We start from the raw sequence: 26,530 nt of genomic DNA, 5'->3' as shown, positions 1-26,530 counted from the left end.
CAAGAAGTCACAGAAGAGTCAGACACAACTGAAATGACTCAACAACAATCAGGGTCCCATAGCCACTAATTATCTGAGATAGGTTTGGAAATCTGTCTTCCTTGCTGCAAGTCCACCATTTTACCCATTACACCATGATGCACAGGGGTGAACTAGAGCCAGGTCTAACCAGTTTAAGAGAGTCTATTGTTAACCTTTCAGTATGAGTCTTTATACCTCAAGGAAATCAATAAAATATTATATAGATAAGTAGATACAGATTTATATACACATATTTTTCATAAAAATATACATATGTTTCATATATAAATCGGTTGCTTATCTAGACTTCAAAAGTGATAGAAGGGCAGCTAGGTGGCACAGTGGATAAAGCACCGGACTTGGGTTCAGGAGGACCTGAGTTCAAATCTGGCCTCAGACACTTGACACTTACTAGCTGTGTGACCCTGGGCAAGTCACTTAACCCTCATTGCCCTGCCCCCCCCCCAAAAAAAAGTGAGGGAGGAAATAGTAAAATGAGGACTTTACCCTAAAAAGTGTGTTATCCACGATTTTTTTTTTGAAATCTGATTGTTAAACATTTACCAACACATTCCTGAATTATAGCCCTGCTATGGTCTATATTAATAGGGGTAGTACTTCATCCAGGAGATCCTTTTATTGATAAAATTTCAAGTACGATTTTTTTTTTCAAAAAACGAATGACTGAATAAAGAGTTGATAGTTTACCTTCTGTCTATGGGATACTACTGCCTGTTTAATACTGTCTGGGACATCTTAGCAGCATCAGAATTACCACACTCTTTGGCCTGGGTGGGCACAGGTAGGATTATTTGGCCAGATGAACAAAGGAGTTGATTGTAAAGGAGTGAATGAGGGGAAAGCAAGGTAACAGTCACCAAAATTGAGCCAGTCACTGGCACAGTACCTAAATTTGTGTGTGTGTGTGTGTTTTAGGAAGGGGTGGGGCTGTTAAAAAATAGCAATAGCATAGAATGGAATACTTGTATATATAAAGACAGATTTAATGCAGATATTTCTGACTATCTTACAACCCATTCACTAAAACAACAAGGTGCCAGAGAGCCATTTAGACCTCTTTCCATGTAATAAAGAGCATCCTAATGTTTTCAAGAATGAGCAAACTCAGGGCAGCTAGGTGGTGCAGTGGATAAAGCACCAGCCCTGGATTCAGGAGAATCTGAGTTCAAAACTGACCTCAGACACTTGACACTTACTAGCTGTGTGACCCTGGGCAAGTCACTTAACCCTCATTGCCCTGAAAAAGAAAAAAGAAAAAAAGATTGAACAAACTCAATCTCTTTGAAGAATCCAATGTGAGCCCCCTAAAATGGCAGCAGTGGTATCTTATAGAGCTGGCAGAGGCAAGGTGGTAATATGAGAAGAGTGTTAATTTTAGAAGACCTGAGCTCATACGTATCCAGTCTTTGCGGCTTAGTACCTCTATGGCCTCTGAGCAGCTAAGTGGTGCAGTGGATAGAGTGCCTGGCATGACCTGGAGTCAGGAAGACTCATCTTCCTGAGTTTCAAATCTGGCTGCAGACACTTACTAGCTGTGTGACCCTGGGAAAGTCCTTTCACTCTGTTTGCCTCAGTTTCCTCTTCTATAAAATTAGTCGGAGAAGAAATTGGCCAACCACTCCAGTAGCTTTGCCAAGAAAACCCCAAAAAGGGTCGCACAAGAGTGGGATTTGACTGAAACAACTAAACGACAACAAAAACTTCTATGACCTTGGGTGAATCAGTGCACATCTTAGTAGATGATCTCTAGAGGTCCTGTCCACTCTAGACCCACGATGCTATTTGTCTGTCTTGTTCTTTATGGCATACATACAACATAAATACAGAATATCCCATTCTGCTGGCTATGTCGTTAGAAGACCCGGAGCTCTCAACTTTCATATCAGGGCATCAAAAGATGGTCAGCTCACCTGCTGCAACACCCGCCCCCCCCCCCCAGTGCTTTCTGTCAAAGCCCCCAGACCTCTCTTCACCCAGCCTCCCCCTGTCCTCCCCATAACACCCGCCCCAGTTCAGTCCTTATTTGGCTAGAGACAGTACACAGTGGCAGTCTGCTTCCAGCTCCTGTTTATTTTGTGACTCATCCTGTTTGAAGAATCCATCCCAGATCCTTTGAAGAGCCCTCATTTATTCCTCTTCATAAGCAGTCTCACATTTTGAACTTGCCCTGCAAGGGGAAGCACATGACTTACACACAATCTAAAATTTCCACAGCATCATCCAACATGGAAAACTGCCACCTCGAGGTCTGTGAGGTGTTGACTATGACAGTTGGGATCTCAAAGCCTTCATTCGGTATCCAGTGTGACCAATCAGAACCCTGCTATTGCAGGCAGTTTTTAGTTCAAAGGGGAGAATAGCAGATGGAAAAAAACCAAGGGGAGAGAGAGAAAGAGAGAGAGAGAGAGAGAGAGAGAGAGAGAGAGAGAGAGAGAGAGAGAGAGAGAGAGAGAGAGAGAGAGAGAAATGTGTGTGTGTGTCCTCATACAGATCCTTGGCAGCAGATGGCAAAGATGACAAGCCACTCTACCTCAAACCTCCAGAAAGAGATAATCTGTTTTGAGATTAGTTGAATACTTATTTGTCAGATTTACACTTGACTTTTTTTTTTTTTAAACTTTCAACTACTGATTTCCTTTAGCTGGTTGCTTCTCCTCCAGATAACAGAAAGCAATTCCCTTAAGTGACTGATTCTTTTCATCAGTGGGCATTCTCTCTACTCATGTACCCCATCCTGCAACTACACTTCTTCCAAGATTGGTGGTACTGGGCTTTCTTTTACTTGACTCAATCAGGCAGACAGTCAATAAGCATTTATTATGTGCTTACTATATGCCAAGCATTGTGCTAGCTAATAACCCACTGGAGGTGGTTGTTGTTGTTTGTCCTTCATTCTCGAAGAGGAACGTGACATCAGGGTAATGTCATGACTTGCAGTGAATTGGATTTAAATGAGGGAGGTCTGTGCAAGGTCACCAACCTCACTCTTCCCTCCAGAGCCATCTGGGTCCAGTGGCAAGATATACATCAGGACAACTGGAGATGGCTCCAGATGTTTAGGGCAATTGGAGTTAAGTGACTTGCCCAGTTTCACACAGCTAGTAAGTGTCTGAGGTGAGATTTGAACTCAGGTCCTCTTGACATCAGGGCTAATGCCCTATCCACTGTACCATCTAGCTGCCCTAGCCTGCTGGAGGTACAAATAAAGGAAAATATACTGCCCCCAAGAGCATACATGTTAACGGATGAGGCAATGTGTAAATGACTAGGAACATACAAGATATCTACAGTACATATGAAGGTGATCTGAAGGAGGATGGCATTAGTAACTGGGAGACCCGGAAAGGCCATGCACAAGGTAGAATTTAAGCTGAGACTTGAAGGAAGCCAAGAAATGCAAGAGGAAGGAATGAAGAAATAGAACATTCCGGGTTTGGGGGTAAGTTGTTGTGAAGGCACAAAGAGAGGTGGTATAAAGTCACATGTGAGGAATAGCACATGTTGGCCAGCGTCGCTGGACCATAGAGAGCATGAAAGGGAGTCATGGATAAGAAGACTAAGCAGGGGAAGCTAGGTGGTGCAGTGGATAAAGCACTGGCCCTGGATTCAGGAGGACCTGAGTGAAGTGAAAATAGCATGCTTCAGTCTGCATTCAGACTCCATAGTTCTTTTTCTAAATGTGGAGAGCATTTCCTTCCGTCAGTCTTTTGGCATTGTCTTGGATCATTTTATTGCTTAGAAGAGTTAAGTCAGGGGCAGCTAGGTGACGCAGTGTATAGAGCACCGGCCCTGGAATCAGGAGTACCTGAGTTCAAATCTGGCCTCAGACACTTGACACATACTAGCTGTGTGACCCTGGGCAAGTCACTTAACCCTCATTGCTCCACCAAAAAAACAAAGCAAAACAAAACAAAAACCTTATGTAAGAAGACTAAGCAGATAGGAAATGTTAAATGGAACACTTTAATTTTCATCCTAGGAGTAGAGGGGAGTCGATGGAGTTCATTGACCAGGAGAAAGGGGGCGGACATGACCAAACTTTAGAGAAATCACCTAGGCAGCCGACTGAAGCATGGATTGGAGTGGGGAGAGACTAGAAGCAAGGAGACCAAGTAAGGAGAGAAGGCTGTTGTGGAGAGATACAAAGGATGCTCCCAAGTCACCCCTTCATGGAGGTAGGAGGTCTACAGGGGTTTCACATCACATATATTTCAGACTTTTTTCACTTTATTGATCAGTTGTGCTGATTCTTTCCCTTTCCTTTTCTTTTTTTCTTTTCTTTTTTGGTTGTCTTCTAAAAAATACTATTTTTTTTTATATGGGATGGCTCTCTGGGGAAAACTATGATGATTTTTTAAAAAGTCATCAGTGGGGGCAGCTAGGTAGCACAGTGGATAAAGTACCGACCCTGGATTCAGGAGTACCTGAGTTCAAATCCGGCCTCAGACACTTGACACTTACTAGTTGTGTGACCCTGGGCAAGTCACTTAACCCAGAAGAAGAAGAAGAAGAAGAAGAAGAAGAAGAAGAAGAAGAAGAAGAAGAAGAAGAAGAAGAAGAAGAAGAAGAAGCAGCTACAGTCACAGCTACAGAAAAAAAAAATTCTTACCACTAAAATCCTTGCCAAATGGTCCAATGTCAGAAACATATAATTTATTGAGCAGAAATGTCATTAAAAAATAGACATTAACACCTGCTTTGACTCTGCCTCTTTGCAGACTATGGAAACTTTCCAATGGACTTGCAGCTGGAACCTTCCACATATGCTCTCTCTCCCACTAGAACATGAGCTCCTCGAGACCAGAAAATGTCTTACTTTTTTATTTCTACCCCCAGTGCTTTGCATAGAATAAGCACTTAATAAATGCTTCATTCATTCATTCATTCAAGTAAAATAATGTATGTAAAGTACATTGCAATTTTTAAATGCTGTTTACAGCACATATATGTGTATTATTATTATTATTATATGTGTATTATTATTATTATTATTATTATTATTATTATTCTTAAACAAGATTTGCAACTGGTTGGTATGTGGGGTGAATGCAAGTGAGGAGTTGAGGATGACACCAAGGTTGTAACACTACATGACTAGAAGAATGATGGTACCCTTGACAGTAATAGGGAATTTTGGAAAAGAGAAAGGTTTGAGGGAAAAGATAATGAGTTCTCTTTTGGACATGTTGAATTGAAGATGGCTATGGGCCATGCAGTTCTAGATGTAGAAGAGGCAGCTGGAGACATGGCTCCATAGACAGGGCAAGGCTGTATATATAGATGCTATAATCTGCAAAGAGGAGGTAAACATTGAGCCTGCGGGAGCTGTATATGAGAAATGAAAAAGTACAGTGAGAGAACAGCCCAGAACGGAGCCTAGATTCAGGAAGACCTGAGTTCAAATTTAAACTCAGACACTTAGTAACTTGTGTGACCCTAGGCAAGTCACTTAACTTCTGCCTACCTCAGTTCTTTCATTTATAAAATGGAGATAAAAGTAGCACCTACCTGCAGAGTTATTGTGAGGATCAAATGAAACAATAATCACAAAGCACTTTGCACAGTTTCTGGTACATAGTAAGTACTATATAAATATTAGCTATTATTACTATTAGTATTAATATTATAACTTTAATTGGTAATCCATACCAAATAAATGGCAGGGTCATTCTTCAGTCTCATATTCTGTGACACTAGAACAAGCAGTCTTACCTCTCCCCGCCTTCCCCATCTATCTATCTATCTATCTATCTATCTATCTATCTATCTATCTATCTATCTATCTATCTATCTATCTATCTATCTATCTATATCTATATCTATATATATCTCCATGCATATATACCATATTATTCATTCTGCAGTCACCTCTTCTCCAAAATCATGCAAAATTAAACATTAACCTACTTATATAGTATCTTTCCTAAGCACTCTATTTGTGTCAAGAAAAAAAGGAGAAATTTGTTGCCATATTAGATCAAATGGCCAAACAATTCCAAGCCTGACCCTCCACTACCACCAATATAGAAAAGCAATATTCAGCTTAATTTTATTTTCAAATACACCATGCAGCTCAAAATGTAACTGTCAAAGGAGGTTTATGGATGATGTATAGATTTTAAAATAATGTCATTAGAAATAGTTCATTGTAGACAGTAGCAAGATTTTTACACCCAAAAGAATATCCCTGTGTGTGCTCGGACATAGACAACATATTTTTAAGCAAGAGAAACGGGGAGAATGTGGCTGTCTTTAAGCCTTTCCAGTTCTCAGATTTCTTAAACTCTGAAATTTTCTAGGAGAATAAAACTTTCCAACTGTGCCTTGGTCTTAACCCCTCAGAAGAACCTTACAGGGGAAAAAAAATTGAACCAAACGCCATGAAAACTGCCATGACAATTGGCCTGTATTGAAAATCTCCAGTTTCAGTTAGAGTGGCAGATTAAAGGAAGACATAATCAAATCTTCAAGTGATCCGGCATTCTCTGCCTCCACTAAGTGAGGCTGTTCTTATCTCAGTGGTAGCCCAAGGGAATTGGAGGCCTAGGTAAAAACAAAAACAAAAACAAAAACCAGCTGATTTTAGGAGTTCTTGAGAACACAGAGGATACTAACACTGACATAAACCCACTCATGGCCCCTTCCTCTTTGCAGCCCTGGGAAGTCTCAAGTGGAAAATGAACATAAGTGGAGACACAGACAATGCCTCCCGCCTTAGGAAACACTATCAGGAGCCAAAATTTAAAGACAGTTTCCAAAGCAAAAGCATAAATGTGAGCTCTGAAAACTGAGGCGAGGTCTGGCTGTAGATGGGTAATACAATACACTGGTTAATATTATTATCATTATCATTGTCATTGTTGTCTCATTCTCATTTGGGGGTTCAGGTGGAAACGGTACCAGTTACTTGGCTATGATTATTTTATTTTTGATTTTTTTTGGGGGGGGAGTGAGGGAATTGGGGTTAAGTGACTTGCCCAGGGTCACACAGCTAGTAAGTGTTAAGTGTCTGAGGCTGGATTTGAACTCAGGTACTCCTGACTCCAGGGCCGGTGCTCTATCCACTGCGCCACCTAGCTGCCCCTGATTATTTTATTTTTAATGGTCTATGGGATATTGTCCAAATGAACACAATAACTTCTTTCTTTGGTTGAATGAAAATATTGTAGTGTAAGCACATGAAGACATCCTTGCTAAAAGCCCAGGAGTAGTCAGGACAACAGAAATGAGATATGCCCTATCCTATTCTCAAATGATTTTTATCTTCTATTTTAGGTCACTATTATTTATTTACTTATTTTTGGTTGAGGCAATTGGGGTTAAGTGACTTGCCCAAGGTCACACAGCTAGTAAGTGTCAAGGGTCTGAGGCCGGATTTGAACTCAGGTCCTCTATTGTGTCACCTAGCTGCCCTAGGTCATTATATTTTAAAAGTTTTCCATTCCATGTAGCTTGGAGATCATGAGTATTCAGTAGGGCAACCTCTATTAAACATATTGCTCTTAAGTTTTTATCTACCATTGTTTCTGATTCTTCATGACCCCATGGACCATAGCACACTGGGTCTGTCCTCTACTTTCTCCCAAAGTCTGTCCAAGTTCATGTTCATTGCTTCCATTACACTATCTATCCATCTCATCCTCTGCCATCCCCTTTTCCTTTTGCCATCAATCTTTCCCAACATCAAGGCCTTTTCCAATGAGTTATGTCTGGGGGGGCAGAGCCAAGATGGCGGAGGAGAGGCTGTGACTCCCACAAGCTCCAGATAAACCCATCTACTCACTCCCAAATAATGCGTTAAAAAAAAAAAATCCAATGAGCTATGTCTGAGCAATTATGGGCAACAGTCTGGTCTCTGATCATGTTTTAGTTCTAATACAATTGGTCAAATTGTCCAGGATATTTTGAGGTCTGTGCATATATTATGGACGGTGAACTTCTGATAGTCCATGAAAGAAGAAAGAGTTTCTGGTGTATAATTCTAGCTACCGAGTCATGTCTTGCTAGGTGCTAAATTTTTACAGCCTGTAGTGATGCATTACACAACTTCTCCCATTTGCCAGTATAATATACTTTGATCGCTAAGTCCAGGCTCATTAAGGATAATGTTTCTGCAATTTCTGGTGGCAGTGACCTGGTTCTGATTGTCACCATAAACTGCTCCATTTCCATACACATCCTCAGGACAGCCATTTGTCTGATACTTTTTTGCTGACATGTCATTGGCTATTTCCATGAGGATGTGTCCCCGTGGAAGACCTTTTCATGACATTCTTCAATCTCAGCCATGTAATAGACTTTATCCAAAAGTGAACCACTTTGAGTTATATTTTTTTTTAAAAATCAAAGGGCACATGGCTTTTATCACCTTTTACTACTGAAGGGAAGTGTGATCACTTGACAAGTATTCCCAAAAGGTATTAGGTGATCAGATGGAGAAGTGAATAAAAAGCTGGCCTTGAAACGAGGAAGACTCTGACATATATTGGATATGGATCCTCTCTCAACTCCAGTTTCTTCATCTGTAAAATGGATGTAATGCTATAAGAGCACCTCTATCACAGCATTGTTTAAAAAAGATAAAATAGAAAAAAATATTTTGCTTTGGAGCTTTGGAAATCTTAGAGCACTGTATAATCGATATTATTATTATTATTATTATTATTATTATTATTATTATTAAGCAGGTAGGAGAGTCAGAAGGACCTGAATTGAACTCCAGCATCAGACATTTACTAGCTGAGCAAGTCACTTCATCCTCTTTGCCTCAGTTTCTTCATCTATAAAATGAGCTAGAAAAGGAAATGGCAAACCACTCCAGTATCTTTGCCAAATGGGGTCATGAACAGAGTCAGTCACAACTGAAGAAACTAAACATTATTATCCATCATCATCATCATCCTCTTTCTTCTTCCTTTTTGGTGAGGAAGTATTAATATCTCTATAGCTGACAGAGTGATAGGCTCTACCAACGTTTTATTAATATTGTACAGGTTTTTGTTATGATTTTTTCCAAATCCAGAATGACTTATGTCATTCTGTCAGTGATGTTGCCTTTGGACATGAACTTACTGGAACCAATACTCTGCAGGAATTGAATGTAATACTCCTGTCAAGACCAAGGTGGAGGGGGAAGAAGAGAAGATGGTTAATTTATGCTTCTGAGGTGTTGAGGAAAATGTTTGAACTTTATTCTGGATATATCTATATCTATATCTATATCTATATCATCTATATCTATATCTATATCTATATCATCTATATCTATATCTATATCTATATCTATATCTATATCTATATCTATATCTATATATTGTAGGGCAATGGGGGTTAAGTGACTTGCCCAGGGTCACACAGCTAGTAAGTGTCAAGTGTCTGAGGCCGGATTTGAACTCAGGTACTCCTTAATCCAGGGCCGGTGCTTTATCCACTGCACCACCTAGCTGCCCTGGCTATATATTTTAAGTTAATATTCTTTCATTCTGAAGCAGATATGTGGATGGATAGATCACCAGGCCTAGAATCAGGACAATTCACCTTCCAATTCTGGCTTCAGACACTTACTAGCTGTGTGACACTGGGCAAGTCACTCAACCCTGTTTGCCTCAATTTCCTCATCTGTAAAATGAGTTGGAGAAGGAAATGGCAAACCACTCCAGCATCTCAGCATCTCTGCCAAGAAAACCCTACATGGTGTCATCAAAAGTTAGACACAATTGAAACCACTGAACAACAACAAAATTCCTTTGTTAAACCTATCTGATGTTAGGTGGTTAATTGGAACTGAGGTGCTAGTCACTGAATCTCTAACATATGGGAAGACCATACCCAGTGGGGAATCAAGCCAATGATAAAGGGAAAAGACACTCCCAAGGCCCTCAGGACTCCTACACACTACACTTATACGTTCTTCCCCTTCAGCTTTGATTTCAGCATGCCAGCATGTCTCTTAACATACTCATACTTATCATCCTTGATATCTTTTTTTTTTTTTTGCTGGGCAATGAGGATTAAGTGACTTGCCCAGGGTCACATAGCTAGTAAGTGTCAAGTGTCTGAGGCCGGATTTGAACTCAGGTATTCCTGAATCCAGGGCTGGTGTTTTTTCCACTGAGCCACCTAGCTGCCCCCTCCTTGATATCTTTATGATCAGAACATGCTATTTGTAGCCATCACCTTCATCCATTCGTTCTATGTAACTTCAAGTTTCAAGTCCAAAACTCTCAGTCTCTCTCTTTCCTTGAAGCACATTAAGGATTTTACAATTATTGGGTCCAAATTATATGTTGATATCTTTGAAGAAAGGTGTCATGACATAAAGAAGTTGTTGAATGTGTTCTTCAGTGAATCCATACAGCTTCATCAAATCCATCAAATGATCAATAAAATATTTCTATTTGACTCCCTCTTTAACTTAGAAGCAATGCTGCAAGTCTATTTAGGAAAGATGATGATGGCTTTTAGGCTAGGCAGAATCATAATGAGTTTGAACTGTCTCCCTGAAAAAGCCTATGTTTTACTTCAATTTTTTTTTTCTTGAAATCACCACGTCTGTGGCATATTTGAAATAGAGAATAGAATTTTCCACTGGGACAAAATAATAATAGCTAACATTCACATCCTGCTTTAAGGTTTCAAAGAGCTTTACATGTATTATCTCATCTGATCCTCTGTGAGACAGGTACTATTTTTGTCTTCATTTTACAGATGAAGAAACCGAGGCTTAGAGAGGTGAAGAGACTTACCAGGGGTCAAATAGCTGATAAGTGGTTGAGATGGGCTTTGATCTCAGGTATTCCTGATTCCATTCTATCTACTGCATCACCTAGCTGCATCAAATAGTCTAGCATTCTCACTAGATTTCGGACTACTCTATCTATTTGCAGTACATGAACAAGCCATTTGTGCAGAAGAGTTAAAGGTTTTGTGATAACCAAAAAAAGCAGCATAGATGTCACATTGGGGCAGCTTGTTAAATAATTACCAAATTGATAATAAGTTGCTTCTGGCAACCCTGAGGCTTTTTGGCACACGCTCATTGCACTTCAGTCAACATATTGGGTTTTTGGTAATTATCATAAATTGTGTTATGTGATAAAAGCACTTCATTGCTCTGAATAAATACATAATTGACCTGTATTTAAGGGGTTCACTGGTATTGTCTTCTGATAGTAAAATATGGGATAGTTTCTGTTAAAAGAAGATGAAGGGGGCAGCTAGGTGGTACAGTGGATAGAGCACCGGCCCTGGAGTCAGGAGTACCTGAGTTAAAATCTGGCCTCAGACACTTAATACTTACTAGCTGTGTGACCCTGGGCAAGTCACTTAACCCCAATTGCCTCACTAAAAAAAAAAGAAGATGAAGGAATAAATAAATCAATACCTATTTGTTAAGCTCTTACTGTGTACCAAGAATTGAGTTAAGCATCAGGAATACAAATAGAAATAAGGGAGATAGTCCCTATTGGCCTGGCATCTTCCATCTACCCTCAATGCATGTTTTGCCAGCCCTGGAAGTCTACTGCTTCCTGATGACACCTCATGTCGAGTGTCCTCAGGTAAGAAGAAGAGCCAAACATTTCTCTAACCATGTGACTTGTGCCTTCTATCTCCTGTTGGGCACAGCAGGGAAAATGATAAAGGACCAGGCTGGGCATCTTCCATCTGCCACACTTTCACTTATTTTCAATTTCTCCCTGTCTACTGGCTCATCCTCTACAATCCACAGATATGCTGATGTCTTCTTCAATCTCAAAAAAACTTTTCTCGATCTTTCCATCCTTGTTACTGCCCCATACCTCTTCTGCCCTTTGTAGCTAAACTTCTCAAAAGGGGCATCTATATTAGGTGCCTTCACTTTTTCTCCTCTCTCAATCCAGATTCTGACCTCATCATTCCATCAAAACTGCTCTCTCCAATTACCAGTGATCTCTTACTTGCCAAATCCAATGGCCTTTTCTCAATCTTCATTCTCCTCAACCTCTCAGCAGCCTTTGATGCCATTGGTCACCCTTTCCTCCTCATGCTCTCTTCTCTCTAAGATTCAGAGGCACTACTTCCTCCTGGCTCTCTTTCTGCCTATCTGACTGCCCCTTCACAGTCCCTCTAACAGTAGTTATCCCTCAATTTCATGTCCTGGGTTCTTTTCTCTTTTCTCTCTATAATACTTCACTTGATGATCTCATCAACTCCCATGGACTTAATTTCCATCTTTATGGTGATGATTCTTAAATCTGCCCCAAACTCTCTCCTGACCTCCAATCTCAAATCTCCAATCACAAATAACTGCAAAATATTTTCACCAACCCACAAGTTTATTCCTATCCTGCCTAAATTTCCTGTTGTTGAAATGATGGTATAGGAGCTCCTGCAGACAGGAGAGACCAGGAATATATTCCTTCTTCTGGCAGGGAGCAGAGTAACCAGTCTGGTGCCAATCTCCTGCTTTTCCTCCTCGCAATAATCAAAATCCTCCTTGGGGAGGGTGAACAGAACAGTCTCTAGAGATATCTCTTCACACCTCCCTGTAAGCCGTATCTAGATAAAAACATGTGGCCATCAAGGACAGTACAGCCCCATTTCTACACATATAAATAAATATAAAATGTATTCAGAATAATTTCTAAGCAGAGGGCACAGGTCTAATATAAAGGTCACAGTCTACCATGGCAGTCATTGGGAATCATGTAGCAAATATAAATGTATTTCAGTTCTATATTCTGATCAATTAAGAGAGAGACAAAGACAGATGGACAAGAAAGGAGAGAGCAAAAGAAAAGGAGAGTCAGAGAGACAGAGATAGAGAGAGTGAGTGAGAGTGAGTGAGACAGAGACAGAGAGAGACAGAGACACAGAAAGAGAGAGTTGGGGGGGCAGGTAGGTGCCACAGTGGATAGAGCACCGGCAGGTAGAGTCAAGAGGACCTGAGTTCAAATGCGGCCTCAGTCACTTAACACTTACTAGCTGTGTGACCCCAGGCAAGTCACTTAACCCCAACTGCCTCACAAAAAGAAAGAAAGAGAGAGAGAGTTGGGGGAAAAGAAAGAGTCAGGGGAGGGAAAAAAAGGAGGTTATGGAGAGGGATGGGGAAGAGAGGCAGAGATAGAGAAAGAAAGAGAGAAAAAATAGAAAGAGAAAAAACAGAGAAAGAGAAAGGGACAGGGAGAGAAGGGGATAGTGAAAGAGAAGGATAGGTAAGACAGAGAGAGAGAGAGAGAGAAGGAGAGAGAGGGATGAGGAAAACAGAGTGAAGGGGAGAGAGAGGGACAGGGAGAGAAAGGGATAGGGAGAGAGAAAGGAAAGACACAAAGAGAAAGCAAGAAAGAGAGAAAGAGAAGAGAGAGGGAGGGAAAGAAAAGGAGAAAGAAGAGAGGGGGAGAAAGTGGGGAGGGAAGGAAGAAGGGAAAGGGAAAGGGAGGGAGGGAGAGACTAAGAAAAAGAGAGACAAACAGAGAGAGAGGTGGGGGTAGAGAAACAAAGAAGACCAATAGAGTAACTGAAGGAAGGAATAGAAGGTTCAGTGGCTCCGAACAGCCACCAGCACAGAATACAAACCCTTTTGTTTAACATTTAGAGCCCTCCACAATCTGGTCTAACCCATCTTTGCAGACATCTCACCACAGTCCCCCTCAGACGCTCTATTCCAGCCAGATCGGCCCACGTACAGTTCCCATTCACAACATTCCATCCCATCTTTGCACAGATGTTCCCCTGTACTTGGAGGTGTCACCTTCCTTTCCTCAATCTCTTGAAATCCCTCACTTTTTCCACGTTTGGCCCTACATAAGACCTTTCCTGACACCTCCCCAACCCCAAGTTGTTAATTGTTCTCTCCCCCCCCCCCATCACATCTATTTGTCTGTATACATGCTCTGTTCACCTAATATTAAGTAAAACCCCCTCTCCTCTCCCCTTCCCCACCCTCCAACCACAGTAAGTATTACTTTGCTTTGTCTTTGGATTTCCAGCACCTTGAACAGTACCGGGCCCATGGCAGTCACTTAATAAATACATGTCATACAAAGTAAATTGAAATGACTCTTCTATCCTGAGACCTTCTAAGCTAAAACCATCTGATAGTAATGAAACCATAAAGCCTAAATGGAGAAAACATCTCCTAGTATTTACTTCACAGCTGGGTGACATTAAATCATGAGCAGGTGTTTCTCTACTCCGTAGCTTATGTGATAAGCAGAATACATTCAAATAAGTCTGCTTCTTGGAGAGCTTTTAAAAAAACCCGAATATCTGCAAACTATTTCATCAGCCCCTGTCCTGCCTAAATATCAGTGTTGAAATGATTTTGTAGGAACTCCTGAGAGCAGGAGACTAAAGAATCAAAGTTTCAGCACTCGGAGGTGACTTTTCCATCTGTGTTCTAGTTCTTATTGGACAGAAGCCAGTTTGCTTTTTAAAGTTTAGCCCAGTTTACTTCAGTCCCTGACCCTGAGGCCTTCGCTAATTTAGACAGCTCAGATTCCTCTCTGGCAGACATCCATGTCATTTTAAAGTTTCAATAGTTAAATCATTCTTGGACAGAGCCTCAAAATCTCACTGTCCTATAGCATCTTCATGGGCCCAGGATTTTGTCCCACTGGCCAAATTGATTTTGCATGTGTGACAAAAAAAAAAAAATGAGAAGGCCGTGTGACATAGTGGAAATAGTACTGGCCTGGAAACCACAAAGCCATGGATTCATGGGGAACCTTCGAGAGCATTGAAACCAGCTTCTCACACTGTATTTTTTTTTTTGGCCGGGCAATGAGGGTTAAGTGACTTGCCCAAGGTCACACAGCTAGGAAGTGTCTCACAATGTATTGATGGAGAAACTGAGGCCCAGAGAGGGTGAGGGATTTGCCCAAGTTCATACCATGAGTAAGTAGCTGAACTGCTGAAATTAAGACCCAGAGCCCTGGAGCAGAAGGCCTTCTTTCTTGTCCTCCCACTGACTAGCCATGTGCTTAGGAAAACCTGGATGTCTCCAGAAAACTCAGCCTCCCTGGCCACCCACACCAGACCTGATGCTCCTCCTCTAAATGTTTTTCAATAGATCAGGCAGGGGGCAGCTAGGTGGCGCAGTGGATAGAGCACCAGCCCTGGAGTCAGGAGGACCTGAGTTCAAATCCGACCTCAGACACTTAACACTTACTAGCTGTGTGACCCTGGGCAAGTCACTTAACCCCAATTGCCTCACCAAAAAAGAAAAAAAAATAGATCAGGCCACAAGGAATTGTAGGAAAGTTCTTCCTGTGTCTGAACGTGCCTTCTGCTGCTACCACCCAGCAGCCTCTCCTTGGAGGCTCACTGAATCCATCCATATCTCCCAATTTTTGCTAGAATCTGCTGGCTGACAGGTCATTCTTCATTTTTTTCTCATCATTTTCTCTTTAACCAGTACTACCACATCCCACACATTGGGGACTGCTTGTTGATGTTCTTCTGAACACGCATATCTTCTAGTTCATATTCTATCTTCATTCTGACTCAGACAGGGGTGCAAATTCCTTGGACCTCACAGTTACCTGTAACTGTGTGACCTTAATGACCCTGAATTCTGAAATTCTTCTCTCTGATCATAACCTGGTAGCCTTCCCTCTTTCCTTCTACCTCACTCTTCCAAAGCCTATTCTTTGTCCTCCATCCCCCAGTCCCTCCATCAATCCCTGTTCTCCCAGTCTATCCCCCCCTACTGTGGCCACACTTCCTGCCTTTCACAGCCTTGATTCTATGATTCAGTTCAGCTGACTGCTTCAGCTACACACTGTCCTCTACTCCAAAATCTCATATATCCTTGTCCTTTTACCCCCTACACCTTGCCAAACTCCAACCCCAAATTACTTACACTTCACACCTTCTTTACTTACATTATTTACAGCTTATACCTTCTCTGTGCCAACTCACTGCTGAACACTACTGGAAATATTCTCACAGTTGTGTCAACCAGAACTACTACAAATTAATGCAATCCAATCTCAACCAGATACTCACTTTGTTCTTCCCACAGCAGTTATTGCACACCATCTTCTATCGCCTCAAGTCCTTAGGTCACACCCTCCCTACTTCTGTGCAGAGATCTATGCTTTCCACTTTACTGAGAAGGATCATCCACTAGGAGTTTCATAATTTCCACATCCCTAAACCTCTACATTGTTGTCAATTCTCTCCTCCTTTGCTTTATTTTCTTTCTCTTTCTCTCTTTTTTTTTTGGGGGGGGGCAATCAGGGTTAAGTGACTTGCCCAGGGTCACACAGCTAGTAAGTGTCAAATGTCTGCGGCAAGATTTGAACTCAGGTCCTCCTGAATCCAGTGTTGGTGCTATATCCACTGTACCACCTAGGTGCCCCCTTGCTTTCTTTTCTTTTCTTTTTAATGAGATAATTGGGGTTAAGTGACTTGCCCAGGATCACACAGCTAGTAAGTGTTAAGTGTCTGAGGTCGGATTTGAACTCAGGTACTCCTGAATCCAGGACTGGTGCTTTATCCACTGCACCACCTAGCTGCCCCAGAGGTGTTGAGTATCAAAATTGCCCCTCATTTGACAACCTGGTGGCTCCCCATTATTAATGCTGAACTTGGAGCAGACACCCAAACATCATAGCCAAGGGCACCTCAAATTCTAAGTTCAAGATCTCCACCAGCCTCAGCCTTTATTGTAGCAGAGTTTACTGGTGTGCATTGCTCCATGACATACCACGGGTCTTGGCCAGAATTCTCCCAACACTCCACAATCCTGGACCTAATAATTCCACCTCTCCCTTAAACTTTCCTATTTATGTTGAGGGTACCACCATCTTCCCAGTCACCCAAGTTCATAATCTCAACCTTACCTCTTCCCTCTCTCGCTCTCCAAATCAACTGCCCAGTCTCCTTTCGTAAATCCATCCCCTTCTTTCCACTCACCTAGCCAGTGCTCTACTTCAGGCCCTTTTCAATATCCTTGTCAAAAGTATTGAACATATTGAAACTCATAATGCAGTGACATAATGTTGGGTCACTTACCCTATCCAAGGCTCCATTTCCTCATCTGTAAAATGGAGATGATGATATCTGTACTATTCACTTCATTGTGTTCATTTTGAGTCAAGGATATCATAAGCTGGAAAGCACGGCTTAAGCACTAGCCGTCATCTTTCGTGTTGACCAAATTTAAATCCTCATCTGAACAACAGATCATTGGAACCAAAAAGAGAGCTTAGACTTTATGTAGCCCAATCCCTTCCTTTTACAGATGAGAAAACTGAGGTGCAGCAAATCAAAGGGACATGACCAAGGTCATATAGTTTAATGATGGCCAAGCAAGGACTCAAAATCAGATCTTCTGATTTAAATCCAATGAATGTTCCTTCAACTACAAATCATCACATCAACAATTATAGGACTTCAAATTATATTTGTGGAAAAAGGCTGGTGTGGAAGCAGTGGTATATCTCATGCAACAACATTTGTGTCTCTATGGTCTCTATGACGTATGCCTTTAAGAACTATGGGAAGTGGGGGCAGCTAGGTGGTGCAGTGGATAGAGCACTGGCCCTGGATTCAGGAGGACCTGAGTCCAAATCTGGCCTCAGACACTTGACACTTACTAGCTATGTGACTCTGGGCAAGTCACTTAACCCTCATTGCCCTACAAAAAATTTTTAAAAAGGAAAAAAGAACTATGGGAAGTTGGGGAGAAGACAGGTGTAGTCAAACTTAGCTCCCACTGACTACCATTTTTGGTCTGACTCCCTGAACTTCATCCAGACCCCTAGAATTCTCATTCCCTCTCTATTCAAAAGAAACTGAAATTCTAATTTGTCTGATTTTGTGTGTGTGGCATTTTCCCTGACTGTCCCTCCTTGACTGTCACTCAATGCCTCCCCTGCAGTCAGGTTTCCATGGCATTGGAAAATTCTGGCTATCCCCTCACTGCCTCATCTCTCAGCTCTTGTTCCTGTATTTTCACTGATTAGCACTCCTGAATATCAGAGTCTCTACCACCTTCCCTGGACCACAAATAATGTGCATCGGGGCTCTTTATCCCACCCTAATCATGAATGTTCCTAAAGCAATACCATTTCTAGAAGACCAGGTTTTATTGTAACCCAAGCCCCAAAGCTCATTGTTATGGGATACTCTCCTCATGGGTGACAGCCAGCATGCAGAGGAGCCAGCATTTTTATCATGTTGGCTTCTTTCCAGAGTCTTTCTTTCTCCAGGGACCTAAAGAGAGTTTGGAATGTCGATTTTTCTCTTTCTAATCTGGAAGCCAGAAGATCAGGCCCTCTCTTCTCTCCAGCTCTCACCTACCGGGCACCTTACACAAGGGTGAAGCATTGAGTAATTAATTTCCACCATTAAGGAAAGACAGAGTCTCCTACCAATGGTCTTTGAGGCTTGGATTACACTATCATGTTCAGATCTCCCTATTCTTATCCTAAAACAAACGAAATTTTCCTTTATCACTGCTGTAGGCCTCATACTATCATCTATTGCCATTTCATTATTTATTATCAAGTTAAGGAAGAGTGATCTATATTCACTGATACCACCCTTTACCAACTTTTCCTTAATCCTTTATACTCTATTAAAACTGCTCTCTTGGGGGCAGCTAGGTGGCGCAGTAAATAAAGTACCAGCCCTGGATTCAGGAGAAACTGAGTTCAAATCCAGCCTCAGACACATAACACTTACTAGCTGTGTGACGCTGGGCAAGTCAATTAACCCCAATTTCCTCACCAAAAAAAAAAGAAAAAAGAAAGAAAGAAAGAAAGAAAGAAAGAAAGAAAGAAAGAAAGAAAGAAAGAAGGAAGGAAGGAAGGAAGGAAGGAAGGAAGGAAGGAAGGAAGGAAGGAAGGAAGGAAGGAAGGAAGGAAGGAAGGAAGGAAGGAAGGAAGGAAGGAAGGAAGGAAGGAAGGAAGAAAGAAGGAAAGAAAATGGATCTGTGATCTCACCTGTGATTCTCAATTTAGAAGTTCCCTCCAGTAATGGTCATCCATGCCTGCCCATTCTATCCAACTCTTATCTATGTCCTGACCCAATTTCCTAATCTGGAAAAGGAAAGGGTTGGCCTGCCTGACCTCTGTGGTTCCTTCTAGCTCTAAATCTATGATGTTGTGATCCTATAAATCTCCCAAAGATCCAGCCAATGTGCTAGAAAGCTCCCTCACTGTCTCCTGACATATTAAAGAGCGCTCTGATTTTCTACATGTCTTCTTTTCCCCACATCACGTGTCCAGCCCATTTTCTCTTCCTATCACGTTTTCCTTGATGACATCTTTTACACCTATTCTTCTTCAGAGTGCCTTATTTGTTCTATATTATAGCCTGTTCACACTCACCATGGGCCTCCCCATCGCCCTTCTGTGATATTCAAGCTAAATTCTCCAAAGACTTTTATATTCCACATCTCACTGCTAAACAGAAGCACCTGTAGAGTGTTCATTAGCTGTAATAACGTTGGATTTTGCTTTCATGGGAATCTCAGGGGCTCATTAAAGGAGCTTTACAATTTCTTGATGGCAGGCCAGTCCACTCTCATTCAAGTCTGAGCCCAATTTGTTGTCCATCTGTACCTTCTCCCCCCCACCCCAATATAAATACTGATGGATAAGTTCTGTAAGTTGTCCATAGAAATACGTGCTGTATGGGGGAATCTAGGTGGCACTGCAGTGGATAAAGCACCGGCCTTGGATTCAAGAAGACCTGAGTTCAAATCTGGCCTCAGACACTTGACATTTACTAGCTGTGTGACCCTGGGCAAGTCACTTAACCCTTATTGCCCTGCAAAAAAGAAAGAAAGAAAGAAAGAAAGAAAGAAAGAAAGAAAGAAAGAAAGAAAGAAAGAAAGAAAGAAAGAAAGAAAGAAAGAAAGAAAGAAGAAAGAAAGAAAGAAAGAAAGGAAGGAAGGAAGGAAGGAAGGAAGGAAGGAAGGAAGGAAGGAAGGAAGGAAGGAAGGAAGGAAGGAAGGAAGGAAGGAAGGAAGAAAGAAAGAAAGAAAGAAAGAAAGAAAGAAAGAAAGAAAGAAAGAAAGAAAGAAAGAAAGAAAGAAAGAAAGAAAGAAAGAAAGAAAGAAAGAAAGAAAGAAAGAAAGAAAGAAAGAAAGAAAAAGAAATACATGCTGTAATCTGAGGAATAAACATGTTTTTCCTTTTGACTCTATGGATGGTTGAGCCAAACTCTTGTGAGTGATTACAGATCTCTTCCAGGAGACTCTGCAATAGTCTGGGACTTGATGCTATCACCATAATGTCATCTGCAAACAGGAGTATCCACAGGACCATGCCATCCACAGGAAATTTCTCTTTACCTTGCACTCTGCAAGGTTTCCTCCATCATAGCAGCAAATAAAATGATAACAATAAATAATAATGATGATAATAAAAATAATTCTTACCATTTACATAACACTTTAAGGTTTACAAATATTATCTCTTTTGATCTTTGCAGCAATGTTGGAAGATAGGTCCTATTATTATCCCCATTTTACAGATGAAAAAACTGAGGGAGATAGAGAATAAGCACTTGTCCAGACCCATACAACTACTGAAGCAGGATTTGAACTGGTATTCCTGACTCCAGGTCTAACATTGTATCATTGACAAACATGCATCTTCCTGACTCTTTGCCTTACCTAATAAGAGTTTGTCAAATAGATTTATTTCTGTTGTTACATTATCTCAAAGAATCAAATTATTTCAGAGTATAGATGAGAAACACCTTATTATAAAGTCTGCAAGGTAGCATTTTGTTTTACCCAATCGATTTCTTTTTTGTAATCAACAAATAAGAAACATAGTGACATCTCTTCTTGTTTATATCTTTCTGTAAATTGTAAAATGGTAAATACTTGCTCTTTTGCTGAATATTGCTTGGGAAAGCCATGTTGATGATGCTCTCAATTTCTGTAAAGATGACCCCCGTAAGGATTTCATATAAATGGGAGAGAGTAGGAATACAAATCAGTTATTTTCAAAGTTCTCTCAATTGCCTTTGTGTGTGCGTGCGTGCATGTGCATGTATATTAAAAAGGTTTGAGATTGCTTACATGCTTTGGTTACCTTCCCCTCCTTCAGATAGCTAATATATCAGTCTCTCTACACACTCACAATTGTGTAACTTCCAAAATGGATCTTCTCCTAGCTCTCCAGACTATTTTTTCCAATTCCTCCCCAACACTCTCCTCACACCTGCAATGCCTCCTCTCTCACAGCCTCCAATCAGTGAGCTCCTCCCAGACCTTCCATTTGAAGAAGTACCCATGCCAGCCATGCTCACTTCAAACCCAGATCAGGTCCTGGCTCTCTGGATGACTTTCCCAACCCAGTTTTTCAGTTCTCTTTTATTGGTTGCCTTCCCCATGAGAATGTAATCTCCTTGAGGGAAAGGACAGTCTTTTTGTTTCTATTTATATCCACAGAATTTAACACAGTGATTGGTACATAGGAAGTACTTAACAGGTGATCTATAATCTATCCCTCCATCTATTTATCTATCTCTCTATCATCTATCCTCTATCTTCTACTTATCAAGCATCTATCCACTATCACCTATCTACCTACCTATCTAATCTACCTACCTACCCATCCTGTCTGTCCATCCATCTATCCATCATCCATCCATCCACCCACCCACCCACCCATTCGTCCATCCATCTATCTATTTTGTTTGTCCATCCATCCATCCATCCATCCATCCATCCATCCATACATACATACATACATACATACATACATACATACATCCGCCCACCCATTTATCCATCCATCTATCCATTTTGTCCGTCCGTCCATCCATCCATCCATCCATCCATCCATCCATCCATCCATCCATCCATCCATCCACCCATCCACCCACTCACCCACCTACCCACCTACCTACCTACCTACCTACCTACTTACCTATCTATATCTATCCATCTATCTATATAATGCACACTTGCTCTAATCTAACTGTTTTTCCTATTTTTGATAGCAATACTATTTATTCTCCTCTATAAAAACATCTTGGACTGTGATTTTACAATCCAAATGTGGTGGCTCCACTATCCTCAATGAAGAAAAGTTGTTTGTTTCATTTTTTTATAATGTTTTACCAGTCTCTTCCATTTTTATTCTATTTGCTAATTTCCTTCCATTTTCATCCTTAAATACTCTTAGGATGATTTTGCTTAGTTGAATATTTCACCAAGCATTTTTAGTAGGTACTTAATAAATCTTAATTGATTTCTTTATAAACATGCATTGCTAACATCCCAGAAAGAGTGTTAAGATTGATGAGACATTTACAAAGTGGCTTGTGAGCTAGAAATGGAAGTTAATAGTTAAATCCTGGGGTACAACCTGTACTAATGGAGGAAGTGCCCACATCAATGAGATCTCAGATCTATCAAAGTATCTGAGTAAAAAAGGTATAAATAATATACATATGATTTCACTTACTCCCAAAAATTTCTTTCTTTTTTTTTTCCTTTCTTTCTTTCTTTCTTTTTTTTTTTTTTGCGGGGCAATGAGGATTAAATGATTTTCCCAGGGTCACACAGCTAGTAAGTGTCAAGTGTCTGGGGCCGCATTTGAACTGAGGTCCTCCTGAATCCAGGGCCAGTGCTTTATCAACTGCACCACCTAGCTGCCTCCGTTCCCAAAATTTTTTAGAGTACATGTGGATGAGGCATCCACGTGATGCAGTGTTTAAAACACCTGCCCTGCTGTCAGGAGTACTTGAGTTCAAATCCAACTTCAGACACTTGCTAGCTGCATGGCCCTGGCCAAGTCAGTTAACCCCAATTGCCTCCAAAAAATAAAAATAAAATGAGGTACATGTGGAAAATTCTCATTTCAACTAATAAAGAAAAATTATATACTAAATTGAAGTCAAAATACATGAGAATGTAGTTTATGTTCTAAGTGTAGTTTACATTTCTCAGTGAAAAAATCAAATATCAATAAACTAATCAATTTTTTCTTTATTCTACTAATTATGTTTTTTACCATACTTGTCCATAATATTCACTTTACATTAGAAAAAAACTTGTTGTTTTAGCAGAAAACAGTACAAAATGAGAAAGAGAAATCGCTCCTCTGCCACTTAGGAGCTAAGCCTAGAGAAGATTGGCAATTCTTTCAGAATTGTTCAGTAACCCATGGAAAGCAATGGCCCTCAGGCATCTCTCTAGGAACAGAGTTCCACAACACAGAAAGAAGCAGCTTCCCTTCAGTTTGAACTAGAGAAACCTGGGACATAGTGAGCTTTTGGACACCTAACTCAAAGACAGGTGGGCTGTCCTTATAAGTGGCCAACTTTCAAATGATTGAGAGAATTTGGCCCAGAAATCACTTTTCATGGCTCTGGAAAAAAAAAAAAAAACGGGGGCGGGGGGGACATTTCCATGTCTCCATGCCTAACTCTAAATGCAGGAATACATAAGATGATGCATATGTGCCATATGTCTATGTGTGCCTGTGATTACATAGCCCTGTGATTACATCAATGTAGATACATCCTCAAACGGAGTAGATTATAATCCATTCATACAGTCTCATGCCATATAATTATCTTTTTTTAATTTTTTTTTTTTTTTTAGTGAGGCAATTGGGGTTTAGTGACTTGCCCAGGGTAACACAGCTAGTATGTGTTAAGTGTCTGAGGCTGAATTTGAACTCAGGTACTCCTGACTCCAGAGTCAGTGCTCTATCCACTGCTCCACCTAGCTGCCCCTCATGCCATATAATTATTATCCATGTTCTACAATAAGTCCTGCAAGATAGGTACGCCAAATGTGCTTGGGCAAGAGAAAGTAAATCCTCATTGAATTCTAGTAACATATTATGGGTGCCAATGTTTGAAATATTTATACGTGTGGCCTCATGGTACAGTAGATAAAATACAGAGTTTGAATCCCACCTCAGACATCTACTAGCTGTGTGGCCCTGGGCAAGTCACTTAAGCTTTATGGGTCTCATTTCCTTCATCTATCAAATTAGAAGGGTTGGAATGGATGATCTCTAAGGTCCCTTTCAGTTCTAAATCTAAGAAATCACAAGTCTAATTTGGTAAAAAATTCTCATGTCTTCTGCAACTATTTCTTCCTTCACTGCTGTCTCATCTTTCCCTTGCTAAAGCAAACCCCTCTTCAGGTGCAAGTGACCCTATTTCATCTCATTCTATTTCATTTCATCTCATCTCATCTTTACCATCCCCCCCTTCTCTCTCTTCTCTTCTCTCCTTCTCTCTGTCTCCCTGTCTTTCTGTCTGGCTCTGTCTCTCTGTCTCTTTGTTTCTGTCTCTTTGTCTCTCTGCCTCTGTATCTCTCTGTCTCTGTCTCTGTCTCCCTCTCATCTTTGAACTCTCCCTGTCTACTGGCTGCTTCCCCACTGCTTACAGACATGACCATTCCCGGCCCCATATCCCCTCCCCTCCCCCCCCCATTCTCAAAATCTTCACTTGATTTGTCCATCCCTCCTAGCTATCATCCCACATCCCATCTCCTTTTTGTGACTAAACTCCTTGAGAAAGCTTTTAAGATAGAAAAACTTCCCTCCCTTTCCTCTCCCTCTCTGCTTAATTCTCTTCAATCTGGCTTCCTGCCTCATTATTCGACCAAAACTGGCCTCTCCAAAATTATCATTGTTGTCTTAATTGCCAGACCTAATGGTCTTTACTCAAACCTCATCCATCTTGACCTTTCTGCAGCCTTTGACGCTATCCATCGCCCTCTTCTCCTTAATACTCTCTCTAGGATTCTATGACACTGCTTCTCTTCCTTCCTAATTGACTGCTCCTTCAAAATTTCCTTTGCTAGATCTTCATCCAAGTCAGGTATGTAACAGTGGGTGTCCCTCAGGACTCTGTCCTGGGCCCTCCTTTTCTTCTTCTATACTATTTCAATTGGTGATCTCATCAGTTCCCATGGATTCAATTATGGTCCCTATGCAGATGATTCTCAAATCTATTTATCCAACTCTAACCTCTGTTCTAACCTCCAGAATATCTCTCTTTGTCTCTGTGTGTATGTGTCTCTCTCTGTGTGTCTCTGTCTCTCTCTCTGTTTCTCTATGTCTCTCTCTCTCTCTGTCTTTCTATGTCTCTTTCTCTATATAGAAAGATATACACATACATATACATACATACATAGATACATACACATTTGTAAGTGTATGTATGGTGTATGTAGGGAAAGGGGAAGGAAGACAGTAAGTACTTATATATCACCTACTATGTGCCAGGCACTGTGTTAAGTACTTTATAAATGTCATATCATTTGATATATATGTATATAAAATGTATGTATACATGCATATATACATATATATATATAAAATAATTGAATGCATAAATCTAGAAAGAAAGAAAGAAAGATATTCATATACCTGAGAAACAGCCTGGTACAGAGAATAGACAGCTGGTCTTTGAATCAGGGAGACATGGGTTCACGTTCCACCTGTGATACATGTTAGTTGAGTGACTACAGGTAAGTCATTTAGCCTTTCAGTGCTTACAGCAGTTGCATCACTGACTGATAATTGCCACACCAGGAAGCTCCCTCTTAGACCCTAGGGAAACCACATGTCCAGACCTGTGCATGCTCTCTTAGATATGTATCCTTAAATAGCCAACACTATTCTCTCTGATACCTCATCATGGGGTAAAGATAATGCTGGATTCTCATGGTCTTTGTTTTTCTTTGAATATTTTTATTTATTACATTAAATATTTCCCAATTACATATATAAAAATTTAACATTCATTTTCTAAAAAAATTTAGTTTATTTTCAATTCATGGAATAAAATGAGCATTTCCATGACATAGTACAATAAAAAAGATGATTTACACATGAAACTGCAAATCTACCACATAGAACTTGTTATTCCCTACAAATATACAACGAAGCTATCGTGTAAATTTCTTTCTTTTTTCCTTTTTCCTCTTCTCTGCCTCCCCCACCCTAGAGATGGCTAGAAAAACATTCACTTTTTTTTTTTTTTTAGTGAGGCAATTGGGGTTAAGTGACTTGCCCAGGGTCACACAGCTAGTAAGTGTCAAGTGTCTGAGGCCGGATTTGAACCCAGGTACTCCTGACTCCAGGGCCGGTGCTCTATCCACTGCGCCACCTAGCTGCCCCCAAACATTCACTTTTTAAAATTTTGAATTCCAAATTCTCTCCCTCCTGCCCAACCTTCTCCATGCCTTCTGAAGGCAAGCAATCTGATATCAATCATACATGTGAAGTCATAGAAAGCATATTTCCACATGAGCCATCTCATAGTCTTAGCCTGCTGAGTGCAAACCCTCAAAGATCATGCCAAGATGGAAAACTTTCAGCCATGGATTCGTTATGGGCCTAGCACCCCAGAAGTTCTCTGGGGTACATCAAAGAGCCTTCTCCTTGAGAAACTAAACCAAAAGGCAGACACACCTAAAGAGATAAGTGGAAGTGGATTGGAACTAGCTAGCTTGAGGACCACCGCCCTTCATTCCAGTCTCCCCCACCCCTGGGGAGATACGATTAGG

Source organism: Dromiciops gliroides, chromosome 5, assembly GCF_019393635.1.
Source record: "Dromiciops gliroides isolate mDroGli1 chromosome 5, mDroGli1.pri, whole genome shotgun sequence".
NCBI classification, from domain to species: Eukaryota; Metazoa; Chordata; class Mammalia; order Microbiotheria; family Microbiotheriidae; genus Dromiciops; species Dromiciops gliroides.
This window is presented reverse-complemented; position numbering follows the sequence as displayed.